This window comes from Miniopterus schreibersii, assembly GCF_964146895.1.
Source record: "Miniopterus schreibersii genome assembly, chromosome: 2".
Taxonomy (NCBI): Eukaryota; Metazoa; Chordata; class Mammalia; order Chiroptera; family Miniopteridae; genus Miniopterus; species Miniopterus schreibersii.
In genome coordinates, this window is record NC_138102.1 from 156,531,829 (window position 1) to 156,545,686 (window position 13,858).

General features: G+C 39.3%; 1 long non-coding RNA gene across 3 annotated transcripts in view; it reads right to left on the reverse strand.

The window, feature by feature from the left end:
• The window catches only part of LOC308553422, a 64,399-nt gene that overhangs the window by 49,286 nt on the left and 1,255 nt on the right, over positions 1-13,858 (reverse strand). The window contains exons 2-3 of one of the 3 annotated variants that reach the window (XR_013998245.1): positions 13,406-13,505; positions 2,666-3,529 (exon numbers count right to left, since the gene is read on the reverse strand). This is a non-coding gene — a long non-coding RNA (uncharacterized lncRNA). Of the gene's footprint in view, positions 1-2,665; positions 3,533-13,405; positions 13,506-13,858 lie in introns of those variants that run through there. The other 2 variants (XR_013998246.1, XR_013998244.1) reach the window with 2 other exon arrangements.

The window sequence follows — 13,858 nt, forward strand, 5'->3', positions numbered from 1 at the left end:
GACTGGCTTGGAACAGGGACAGGGAGTGAGGATATTCAGAGGATAAGAGACATCAAAACATAGAAAACACATAGGTAAGTAGGTCTGAGAAAGTCAATGCAATGGAACACTGAACCTCTTAGACTCTAGCCCACATGAGGGTAGGGAGTCTTGTTTTGATTTTTATACTGATGTTCCCCAAGTGCTTAAAATACTGACTGGTATGTAGTAGACATTCAATTAATATTTGTTGAATCAATGAATGAGTGAATGAATGAATGAACAAGATATAACTCTTGTCCTAAAGAAGCTTACACTCAGTACACAAGAAATAAAAACTGTGCAATAATAGGCTCTCCTGTAGGAATAAGCAAAGTGGCAGCAAAGGCACCAAATCCAGTCTTGAGGTGGTTAAGAAAGTTGGGGACTACCGAATTTTCTCTCCCCAGTTTGCTACAGGCTCTAGAAAGGCTCAGAGGGTGATAAAACAAATAGTTCTACCTTTTATCCAAATGGTTCTGCTCAAGAGACAAAATGTGTTGAACGGAGTCAAACTTTTCATCTAAGTCAGTTTCCTGCTAGTGTGACTGTAATTTTTCTTCATGGCTAGGCATATCTTTAATATGTCTATTTCCATTTTCTTGTCTGTAAACTTCAAATATAAATCTCTGTAAATAATTTTAATATAACTTTTAAAAAAATCATTGGTGTAGGCATTGTCTTTTCTGATTAAATATTAAGTAAAGTAGAGCAGAGGGAAGATAGCAGTGCAGGCCCTTAAGAATGACAATACCAGAGGGAGGGAGTCTATGGGTTACTCAGTTACTAAGGCAACCTAATTTCTGAAAATGGCCCTAAATACTTCAAGGAAAGTTTTCCCCTCAGAGAACAAACTAGAAATTAAAAGTAAGGTTGCCGAAGACTTCTGCCATATCTTTCTACTCTAAATATGTAAATGAGAAAGTTGAGGATCAGGCTTAGTTGCTAGTTGTGCTTCTATGTTTTACTGTCATAAAATAATTTGTGTTCTACCTTGAAAATCTCTTTGCTTAGGCATTAAAAATTTTATTTTTACAGGAAAGAAAATTATCTCCTAACATGAAAGCAAATAATGCTGTTGATTTTATATTGCAGGTACCTCGTTCCCAAATAAATACAGAAAAGGATTTTTTTTTAGTAGAAATTTCCAACTACAAGAGTACCTTTGACTCTAAACATATTGTTAGCTCCCCCAGATTCCTGCAAGAGAAATGCACAGATGGTGTATTATATTGAGATTCTTGAAAGACTCTCCGTATGTTGATATTAGTTTATGCATGCGACTAACATAGCTTAATTTGCAAATAATAGACAACAAGAACATTTAGTGATAAAATAGAATGCCATTTGGACCATTATTGTTTTCATCATAGAAAATGCAGTGTGGTGTGTAAAGTTGGGGATAAATATGTTTATCTCTGTTAATGGTATGGATGCTTTGCAACAAAGACTTGCTGAATATAAATTGAGGCTGCCGGTAGTCATACATTATGTATAAATTGAAGAGCTATGCTGCAAAAGCCTGCATTTCCTGGGTAACAAAACATTTAATATAGAAACTACATATATAATTTTTCAAGTCAATTCAAAGTTGAAACTGATGGGTCCTATACTGAAATAGAGACATCTAAAAGAATTCAACCTATTCTTCCGGTAGGAAGGCAAAATATTCCTTTCCTCATTTTGTTAAGGCTTTAGACTAGAATTATTCTCTAAAAAGGGTTGGTGCTATTTCACAGATCCATAAAATCTTTCTTACTATGCATGTAACATTCATTTCTCTCATTCTTTCTGTTCAAGTAGCAATGTTCCTAATGAAAAAATTCCATACTAAATGTCTAACAAAATGACTTTGTGTTTCTCCTCTCACACACTGAGGAAATCATGCAGGAAAGGAAAATAAATCATTCTCTTTTGGGGTGAAAGCATTCATATTTGATAAGTGATTTGAAAGTAAAATGAGATTTTTTACATCAATGTTTTACATTTTTTATGGACTTATCTCTATTAGTATTCTTTTCAGGAAAGAGTTATTACTAAAAGAAATATGCACATATCAAAAATGCATATGAAAAGTATATTTATAGATCATTTGTGCTAAAGAAATGAAGAAATCTTGCAAAGTGAATGTGAGAAAGAACCTAATGATGAAAGGGTTCTAGGAGAGTATTATTAAAGACAAAAAACCCAAAAATGTTTTGCTTTATATGAGCATAGGACCACAACTTATAAATACTATCTAGAAGATATAAAGAAGAAGAGGAAATAACAAATTACTCAGAGAGGAAAAAAATACAAGAGACAATGCATTAGTAAATTTCTGGTTTTAGAATGTCCTCTGTGTCTTCATATGGCCCCTCTGGATGGGTGTCAAGTCAGAGCTGGACTAGAAATGCGGTTATGGGATCTAAGATAAACTGTTTTACATTCTTGCTCCACCCCTGAAATTCTTTTCTACTACATTTAAAACATTGGTTGGCAATTAGTTCAGCCTTTTTATGTATTTAGAGGCCCTAGGCTCTAGTGAAGTTTTATGAAACTATTTGTAACATATTCCACAGTGGAGTAAAAAGCAAACTGACAAACGACCCTTCCCCCCCCCCCCCCCCCCCCCGCCTTCACTCCCACCTTTGGCTTTGCACCCTCCTGGCTAGAACTCTATACAGAAACACTGAAACTCTATGTCAGTGTCACTGCTGTAGAACAGAGTTAATACATGGCGACCTTGGAGAATAACCAATGACAGACATACTTTACAGCATTTTGTTGGAAGGCATAGGATTTATTTTCAAGGTATAATCTTGGCATATATCAACATATATTTATTGAGCATCTATTGTGTGCCAGGTACTAAGCTACTCTCTGTGGAGCATGCAAAGATGCATAGAACACAATTATGCCTTCAAGGGGCTTACCATCAAGTTGGGGATGTGAAACATTACAAACAACTATAGAAAGGGTGTATCTACTAAGAAGCCCTGATTGCCTGATATATTCGTAGCCACCTTCAAAGAAAAACAGCTTAGGACCGTTTCTTTATGCATACATTATGCATCCCAATGCTTTGAAGAATGAATGAGACCAGCGCCTAAACCCAGAATTGGCCTGAGGCACAAGCTCTCCCAGAGATGGGAGTTCAAAACCGAGTCCTTCAGCAGCTCGCTTGATGAAACTCACCTTCCAGAAGTTTGAATGTGAGACCTGCAGAGAGAGTTTATTGGTAACACTGCTGGAGTTAAAGAAGCAGAGATAGAAGGCTACGAAGTCGCTATGGTAGCAGAAAGCTAGAACAAGGAGCGAGCAAGCATGTGTTGCTTGAGTTGGAAGAATGGGGATGGCCAGCTGAGCAGAGGGCCCTGAGCGCTGCTGTGTCCTGGATCCAGGTCCTGTTCTCCACTGATGTGACCGTTGAGACTTTTCTTCCTTTGACTCCCCCGTGGAGCTTCACAGTACATTCCTACTAGCTGGGGCTAACCCGGGTGTGCCTGTTCCTTGCACACTGAGAAGATCCCTCCTAACACCACAAAATAGTAGGAGGGGTCGGGGGTTAAATGCTCAGCTGCACGATCCTTCTTATCTTCAACACCAGATGCTTAGAAGACCTCACAGATATTTGAATGAATATTGAATAAGGGAAATGGGTCAAGTATAATGAGAGTTAAGAGGAGTGGAAATTATTTCTTGCCGAGAGAATCAGAGATAAGCTTTTACGAAGACGCATCTGAGCAGGGCCTTGAAGTCCCAGGGTGCTTAGTTAGAAGTAAAGGGAGGGACGTCGCCCCCACATATATGCTCTAAACATGGGACTTTAAAACTGTTTTTATTTTTTTTTATTTATTTTTTTTCAAACATATCTTTATTGATTTCAGAGAGAGAAAAGGAGGGAGAGAGAGAGAGAAACATCAATGATGAGAGAGTCATTGATCGGCTGCCTCCTGCACGCCCCCCACTGGGGATCAAGCTCACAACCCGGGCATGTGCCCTGACCGGGAATCCAACCCTGATCTCCTGGATCCTAGGTCGATGCTCAACCACTGAACCACGCCCGGCAGGGCTAAAACTGTTTTTAAAATATTATGTTGTGGTGAAGGTTTTTAAGGTTATGAAGAAAATACACTGGAGGAGATGTTATGAAAATAGTAGTTAAAAGGTCGTACCTTTGAAGGTATTCACTTCCCCATAAACCCAAGGAATAGGTCTTACACCTGGGTCTATGCCCCTTACCCATTACAACCTGTCCTAGCAAGTGCTTGAGGATTAGGGATGATTCAGACATGGAAATAAGAATTCCAGGCAGTGGACAAAGTCATAATAGTGGGACAAATAGGGAAGTAATTAAGTTTAGCTTCAAGTAAAATGTCTGAAGGGAATATTAGTGGGAAAAGAGTTTGGAAATGTAGATTCAGGTTTGAACTTTGTTCTGTAGGCATTTATGAATTCTAAACAAGGGAGGAAAGCCAGTGTTGTGCTTCATGAAGATTAATATGGAAATAGTATATGAAGTGGATTTGAAGAGGCTAAAACCGAGTTAGGAACCCAGTGTGAAAGGTAATGTGGATTACTGTCACTAAAACTACATGTACTTTTCAGTGCTACTATCTAGTATTCGGGTTAGTGCCTTGCATTTATGTATCATTATTTATTAATGTATTATAGCTCCTTATAATATGTTAGTAACACAGCAATACTACGCATCTTTAATTTATAGCAATGAGATTGCATTCAAGATGCAAAATGCTCTAACAGCTTGTTTTTTCAACAGCACATGAGGAAAAATAATAGCCACTCCACACATTGTTTACTATTTTGGGTAGTGATGTTACTGAAACCTAACCAGTCCTAAATTCTTTTACAAAGTAATGCTTTCTTCTCCAATGCTCTGAAAATTCTTAGATTTGAAAGAAAACCAAAAGCAACCTACCTTGGGATGTTCAGTTTTGTATGTTAATAATGTCTCAGTGCATAGCCTTGCACGTTTTGGGATTTTATAAATTCACATTTCACACTGTGAACTCCCGTGCATTGCAGCAGCCTGCCTCTAACCATCTGAAACGAGCTCGTGATGAACAGTTTTCAAGTGTTCCATTCTAGAAATATGTTTAAAAGATGGCCCTACAACCTATTGATAATGTCATCAGAGCTCTTTTCTTTTTCTTTATTTGGTAGGATTTCTGATTTTCCTTAGAAAAAGAACCTGCTCAGTGATTCTCAGTCTTTTCTCCCTGAGATACAAACAGTGGGAGGTAGTGACATTCAGCACAGCCGCCCGTGGGAACTAGCTGCAGCTCCCACTCAAGAAACCATGAGAATCCACGTCAGCTTGAGACACATGTGCCAAGGATAACTCTAAACACAAGTTAAAAATTTTAAGCCCGGCCAGGCATGGCTCAGAGGTTGAGTGTCGACCTAGGATACAGAAGATCAGGGTTCGATTCCCGGTCCGGGCCCATGCCCGGGGTGTGGGCTCGATCCCCAGTCGGGGGCGTGCAGGAGGCAGCCGATCCATGACTCTCTCATCATTGATGTTTCCATCTCTCTCTCCCTCTCCCTTCCTCTCTCTGAAATCAAGAAAGATATATTTTTAAAAAAAATTTTAAAGCCAACTTAAGTATGAAATACTTTAGTATTAGTCACAAATGACTCTTATATATCCTCACAACTAAACACATCACAACACCGTGCTTAGTTGAGAACTGTTAGACTGGTGATGCTGTTGCCATGGAGCAGTGCTCAGTGTCTGTAAGATACACACACAACGCACTCCCCCCATCCACACATGCGCATTCCCAGTCTTAACAAGACATAGGCTCTTGCATTTCTTCATTCTTACCTCTGTTTTCTTTTTTTTTTAAAGTAGTTTTTTTTTTTTAACATATCTTTATTGATTTCAGAGAGAGGAAAGGAGGGCGAGAGAGAGAGATAGAAACATCAGTGCTGAGAGAGACATCGATCGGCTGCCTAGCCCACAACCCGGGCATGTGCCCTGACCGGGAATCGAACCCCGATCTCCTGGATCCTAGGTCGATGCTCAACCGCTGAGCCATGCCCAGCCGGGCCTTACCTCTGTTTTCAAACTCTATCAACAATTACATACAATTGCATAGAATTTGCTATTTTATTTTAATTTAATTTTTTAACTTATTGATTGGAGAGAGAGAAGCATTGATTTGTTCCACTTATTTATGCGCTCCTTGGTTGATTCTTGTATGTTCCCTGACTGGGGATCAAACCTGCAACCTTGGCGTATCAGGATGATGCTCTAACCAACTGAACTATCTGGCCAGGGCCATGCTCTTTGATTTTATATGTAAGTACATTGAATCGCAACAAAATTTTGATTTAGAAAATTAGATTGGTTATTGAGGACTTACTTTGTTTTGTGTTCCTAAAACTGATTTCAGAGTAACAGGTATTCTAAACCAGTGATTTTCAACCTTTTTCATTTCATAGCACACATAAACTAATTATTAAAATTCTGCAGCACACCAAAAAATATAATTTTTTGCCAATCTGACAAAAAAAAATATATACTTTTGATTCATTCACACTGGACAGCTATTCTTATGTTAGCTATTGTCATTTTTTTATTTGACAATCTAAGGGAAAAGAAGTCAGTACCTCTGACAAAATTGTACGTTTTAAAAATTCTTGTGGCACACTGGTTGAAAGTCACTGTTCTAAACCATAAAGAGAAAACAGAAATATACAAAATATATTCAAAGGTGGTTAAATGCCTTATCTCACATAAAATCATGAGAATTTGCATTCTGATCACAATTTTATCTATTAACAGAGCTCATTTGGGTGGTTCTCTGAGGGAAGGAGCCTTCCAGGCTGGAGGAGCAGTAAGTTCAAAAGCCCTGAGGTGTGTCTGCTGCTCTGTCCTGGGAGCAAGAGGAGGCCAGTGTGGCAGCAAAAGAGCAAGCGAGGGGAGGAGGAAATGTGATTAGGAAGTTAAGGGGGTCCCTGGTGGGTCACTGTGCCGGGTTTGCCTTAGAATGAGATAGGAAGCTATTGGCCGTTTTGAACAGAGGAGTGCAAGATTTTATTGTGACTGACAGTAGACGGGATACAATATGAATTTAAGGTCACCTAAGTGATGACTTCTAGAGAGCCAAGGTGTTTTATGGAGCTGGGCTAAGGTTTAGTGTCTGAGGAGTTTTATAGTTTTGGTATTTTTCTATAACAAAGGAAAGAAGGGAAGAAAGGAAGGAGGGAGGGAACAAGAGAGAAACAAAGGAAGGAAGAAAAATAAAAGAAATCAAGCATTCTTGAGACATTACGAGTAGTAACCTTCATTACAACGTTATCCATGTTCCTGACAAACCTGGTAAATTAAAACAACCTGAAGAATATATAGTGTATTTATAGTCACAAGAAATACATAATAATTCTTTGGTTTTGCTCACAAGTTTTCTTTTAGCCAGGACAAAATCTGCTTCTCTGTCAGTTAAACTATCTGCAAAAGGCATAAAGTTTGTATTTGGAAACATTTCATTGGCATTCTGGGAAGTTCAATTAATTAATGTCTGTAAAGTACTTTGAGATCATCAAGAACACAAAATTGACCTAAAAACAAGGGCTTTCAATTATTGCAAGGAAGTCCATTATTTGGGGCATCTGTTTTAGCTTTATACATTATCCTAGCAACAATTTCTCCTGATCACCATTATCAATCAATGCTGTCTTACAGAGACTCAGAGAGCTGGTCCTGAGAAGTAAAATGACAAATTTGGAAAAGCTAATTACTGTATTGGTCTCTATTAAATTTGGTCTTGTTTTATTAGCAAAAAAAATAATAAAATTAAAAACATTTCTTTTGAACAGTAGTTCTCAAACTATGGTCTGGGCACCCCTGGGGGTTTCAAGACATTTTTACTACACGTGATCTTAACCAAAAGGCCGAGAAGCAATCAAGACATTTTTAGAAGGTCTACCAGGTCAAATCTGCATTCACAGTAATACCAAGATCTTATTTTCTTTTTTCACTTTCATTTCTCTTATGAGTGTAGTGACGTTTTCTAGAGGCTATGTGTGATATCTAAACAGACAGAATGCAGGAGCAGATGTGAGACTCTAACTTCTTTTTTTAAGCCAGACAGGAAAGAGACTTGCAAACATGTTAAAACAATACTATTCTTCTCACTACTTTTTATTTATTTATTTTTAATCCTCAAAGGATATTTTTCCCATTGCTTTTCAGAGAGTGGAACGCGGTGGGGAGAGAAAGAGAGAGACATCGATGTGAAAGTCACACTGATTGGTTACCTCTGACTGGGGATAGAGCCCACAACCGAGGTACATGCCCTTGGCTAGAACCAAACCCAGGACCCTTCAGTCCACAGGCCTACGTTCTATCCACTGAGCCACATGGACTAGGGCTCACTACTTTTTAAACTATAAATATCTTCATTAAGATGTTATTTATGTTAACATGTAACATTTTTTTTTTCTTTTAAATGAACTAAATAAGCAACTCAGTAAAATTTAAAAAGTATATGAAAGGATCCTGAAATCAGAAAGTCTGAGAACTGCTACTTTGGAATGTAAGCTCCAAGAGGGCAGAGATTTTAGTGTTTTGCGCCTTAACACGCCAAATATCCCAAAGAGCCTAGCATATAGCAAGTGCTTAATAAATTCTTGTTGAATGAATGGTTATTAAGATGTTAGATGAACTAACATGGGCTTCCTAAGGGCCTGAGACAAATGGTAATAGATGTGTTTGTTGAGGCTGGTGCATACATTAGGGTAGAATTGCTTTATGCAGACATTAGAATTATTCCTGAAAGGAATGCAGAATAAAATGAAATAATCATTTATATTTCCATTTATAACTTCTCCACATATTCACAAACCCCTGAAATAAGAATTATGACTAAATTAGTGAAAACAAAGACACTCCTTTGAGTTTTCAGCATGTAACTGTCTGGCCTTCTATTCTTTTTGGTACATTCACAGACTCTTGCATCTTGCCTCTCCCTGGATATTTGACAAGATGAACAATCTTCCACAGAGACTAGAAGAATTTAGCCAAAAAAGTGACTTGCTTCTTTCAACTGAGGACATATCGATGCTAAATTAGATGCCTGGTCCCAAAGGGACCTCATGCCTCTAGACTCTAGAATGTTGAATTGATGCGCACAAGTAAAGTTCTGTTGGAATGCACTTTACCACGAATGGAATAGGAGCATCTTACAAAGTATTCAATAACTGTGATTAAGGAGAAGAGACAAAAACCAGGAAAATCAGGCTTGTAATCAGACGGTTGTCCAATGAGTACCTCCTTGGGGAATTAGAAGGAAGTAATTTTAAAAAATACTTCTGATTTCTAACCTTTCTAAAAAGAAAACAAGCATTCAATGAAGTACTGTTGTGCTAGGTAGATAGAAACAAAAGTAAGAGACTTTAATTGACTTGCAAAGTCCTTACTTAGAGTAGATTATTTTCTTTGTAATATAGCAATATTACACAAATTTTTATTAAGTGACTACATCGTGCCTCAGTCTCTCTGGATATTGAGGATCCAGTGTTCCCTGGCTCATGAAATTTATATTTCAGGGAGGAAACAGACAAGCAAACATATAAACCACCAAGGTAATTTCAGGTATGATAAGCATGATAAAACAATCCCCTGTGTGAAGGAGTGATTTGCTGGAGAGTAGAGTTAGGGAACAGGGTGGGGAGTGCTGGTTTAGACTGGGTGTTGGGGAATCTCTCACTGAAGTGGTGGTATTAATCTGACACCTGAAAGGCAAGAAGAGGCTCGCTGGCAGGAGCATGCTCAGCTGAGAAAACTGCTAGTTCAAGGCCCGGAGGATGGAATGAGCTTGGTATGTAAAGGGAAGAAAAAGGTGACTAGTGTAGTTGGAGCTAGTGATGAAAGGGGTCATATGTGGGTGTTCAGAAGTAGGTAGAAACCGCTGCATGAAGTGACTTGAATGAATTTGAATTTTCTTTTGAGAGCAATGAAAAGCCTTTGGAGAGCTGGATCAGGTCAAGTGATCGATTTGCATATTGAGAAGAACCTGTCTGGCTGCCCCACCTGAAATGGATCGTAGGGAAGCAAGTGTAGAAGCAAAGGATCCACTAACAGATGGCCATCCCCTGGGAGAGGGACAATGGATGGTGGCTTGGAATGCAATGGTAGCAGTGAAGAAGAGAAGTGGACAGATACGGATTGATTTGTTCTTTGTTTAAAATCGTGTTTGAAACGTGTTTGGCTCATTGGAGGAGTTTAGCAAATGCTCCAGGCTTAAACACAAAGCTTGCACAGACTCACGGATTTGTGCTGGCTCACAGGGCTAGTAAATTCAGCTGGTGTACCATTCCCACTGCCACTGGGTACTGGTATACATTCACAAAAACCCTTACCTGAGGTCTCTTCCCCTCCCAATCTTCTCTGCATTTGTTGCCATTCTAATGTTCCTTGAGCATTGCTTTCATTGTGTTTACCTTGCTGATAAGCACATTACATGTACTTGTGTAGTTATTGAGTAATTGCAGTGGACTAGGCTTGTATGGGTGGGTGGGGTTCACACACTTAAGATATGGCTCTTGCCTCTAGGATTTTAGAATTTCCTTGGGAGACATAACCCATATGAAGTAATCGAGAGAGAGATAAAAAAGATGGCATAATTAACAAAGCTTTCATTAAAGGAGTTCGGACTTATTCTAGATCTTGAAAGAGAGAATTTTAGCAGAGAGAGGCAGAAAGATACTGGGTGAAAAAGGAACAAAGACACAGTATCCTAGTTTTGTGCCACAGAGAGGGGAATTGCTTGAGGAGAGGAGAGCATCTGCTTTGGGAGGTGGGAGACAAAGTCACAGGGCAGGACAGTGCCAGACAATGGGTGCCATCAAAAGCGGGGCACCAAGAATTTAGCCTTGATTCAGTTGGATATAAAGAGTTATTAAAAATTTGTAAGCAAGATTCACTCTTAGTGAGGGCTTAGCTGAGAACAGAGATCACTCCCCACTAGAATTTCTAAGGTATTTATCTTCATCTTTAGGTACTTACCTTGTAACTCTTTGCACTTTTAAAATATATAATCTGCGTGAGTGCGGCCTATATGGAGTAGGTATAGAGGAAATGTTTGACGATGATGAAAGACATGTGTAGGAAAGATTAATTTGGCAGCGGCATACGGCCTGAATTGAAAAGAAGAAAGCCAGGAGGTAGGACAGTCACAAGGAAGCTGCTGCAGGAGTACAGGTGTGAGCAGGAGAATATGGAAGAAGCAGGTATGAGAAAATGCTTTGGAAGTATAATTAAAGGGAGCTGTAATCAATTCAAATGCAGAGTGGATTAAAAATTAATTTTAAGTTTTCAAATATAAAGTTTCAAAGGACCATGATACCCCTCAAGCAAGATGGAAAACTTGGGAGAGGGTATTAGTTTGGGAGGGTTAAGAAGGGAAATTTGGTTTTGGACAGGCATCTGAGATAATGACAGGTTATTCATTTAGAGATGATCTAGGAAATTGGCTAGATGAGAATGAAGTGACTGTGCAGAGACTGGGCTGAAGCTTTGTTATGATTTCATTCATTTCAACAGATATTTATAGAGGTCCTACTATGTGCTAAGAGCTATGGGATATAGAGTTAAAATCAGCATGGGCTTTGAGGAATTAACAGCCTACCAGGGAAAACAGATATGAAACAAAAGAATACAAAGTGTAATGAAATAAGAGTATAGAGGAGAAATAAGAGTCCAGAGGAGGTTAAGTGTTCAGTAAGCAAATTAAATAGCATCCATTTAGCAGTAGGAATTTCCCACCTGAGAAAACTGACATAGAGTCCATAAAAGTATCCAGAGGTGGTTCCTCCTGCTTAACTTTCCCTGACTGTGTCTTGCTACTTTGGCCACCACTGTCTGGACCCAGGATGGCACCTGTTGGGGGAAAGCCCCAAAAGTCTAAATTCAGAATCGCTTATGAAGAACTGACACGAAGCCTTATTCAAATTCATCAGCGCTTTAATAAGAGAAACTACATACCCGGTCAAAGCAGCTGCTTGCTCTAGTGGTGGCCACCAGGGAAGAATCCACCCCTCCTAGGACAGGGTCTCTTTTTCATAGGGGGTTAATAGTAAAAGCATATGGTGGGTAGTCACGTAGACCACCAGAAAGAACAATGCATTTCTAAGTTAACAGATAACATCACACAGTTATTCACATTCTATACATTCATTAACCTCCTTCCAGGGGCCTGACGTTTATCTTTGGGCAGCATTCCAGCTTTCTGGGTAGTCAGCCAAACCTGAGGCTACAGAGAGTTAAACAGTCACAGAAAGTTAAACAGAGAGTCCAACATTTCCCAGATGCCTTTACTGCCGGAGCCATATTAAATCTCTAAAGTGAGTTCCCCGACAGCACCCAAAGGCAGTGATCTCTAAATAACGCATAAACAAGGCTGGCCACCAATGAGGTGGCCCACAGGAACACTGGGTCCCATGAAGGCCTTTCTTATTGAATAGTGAATGACCCTCTCTCTTGGGATGTTTTAAATGTAAGTCATACAGAGTAGTCACTAGAAGCAGAGGTCGCAGAAGCTGACACTAATATGAGAAAGCAGCAGAAAGATGCTCATTCAGGAGAATGGCAAACATTCCTCTAGTATGGGGAATAGATGCTTATTAATGAGGGGATGAGCAAGGGACCCCAGCCTGTTGCTGGATTACAAGAACTGCAGTTGATTCTTAGAATGAGCAGTAGTTCTGGCTGATGATATGACTTACTGAAGTCTCCTTATTTCCTTAAAATAAACCCTCAGAATTTGCAGTGCTCTGAACATGTCCTGGCATTTTATATCATAAGAGCCCAACTAACACAAGGTATTTCTGCTGTTTGCTTTGATTGTATCTTCAGAAGAGGGTATCTTATGAAGGAAAGGGTCAGTATGATCTTCATAAAGCAAGATCAAAAGAATGTGGGCACGTGGACACGTGTACATGGCTGCCTTCCCAGAAGAGTGTAACAGTAGAGGGTAGAAATACAGTTAGGTCTTAGAGTAAGCCTGGAATCCCCAGGTTCGCACTTTTTGTCACCCCTCTCCTCTTTTCCCATGGTGATCGCAGTACAGGATTGTGTGCTTGTCCTTGGGGACAACAAAGAAAGGGAGAGCCAGGGAAACTATTCACTGAAGCCACCAGGCTTGAGGAAGAGAAACCCCTCAAAAATAGAGAGTGCAGCTTCCAAGGGAAGAGAGGAATTTGAGTCTAGATCAAAGTTTCCCAATGAACAGACTGCTTACCACAAGTTTAAGATCATCTGATTTAATAAAAATGAAGATTTCTAGTTTACCTTAGACCAAATGAATGGAATATCAGGGTGAGGGGCCTAGGAACTTGCATTTTTGTAACTATGTCAAGTGCTTCATAAAGTGCTTACCTTTGAGATCCAATGAAATATACCCTGGAGGCTGATGGCTTCTGAGAAAGCACCCAGGACTGACTGGTGAAAAGGCTTCACATAGCATGTATGTACATTGCTGTAGCAGTGAAAAGAGGGAGAACGTGTGTGAGATGAAGCTGGAATGTGGGGTGCATGGGACAGATAATGGGGTTCAGATTTGCTTTGGGAATCATGAGCCTAGATGATAACTGAGACCATATGAATGGATTAGGTTTCTGCTAAAACCAGAATTTTTATAATCAGCATAAAAGTGCAATATAAAGCCTTCCCCCCTCTATATTTGTCCTTTTAAGATTTATGGAGCACCAACTACAGGGAGAACATTGTATTAACAGCTGTCAGAGAAAACAAGAGCTCATCATGTACTTGAAGTTGGACAAAATAAATCAGTGATTCATATTTAAGTGACTACAAAGCAACATACAAATA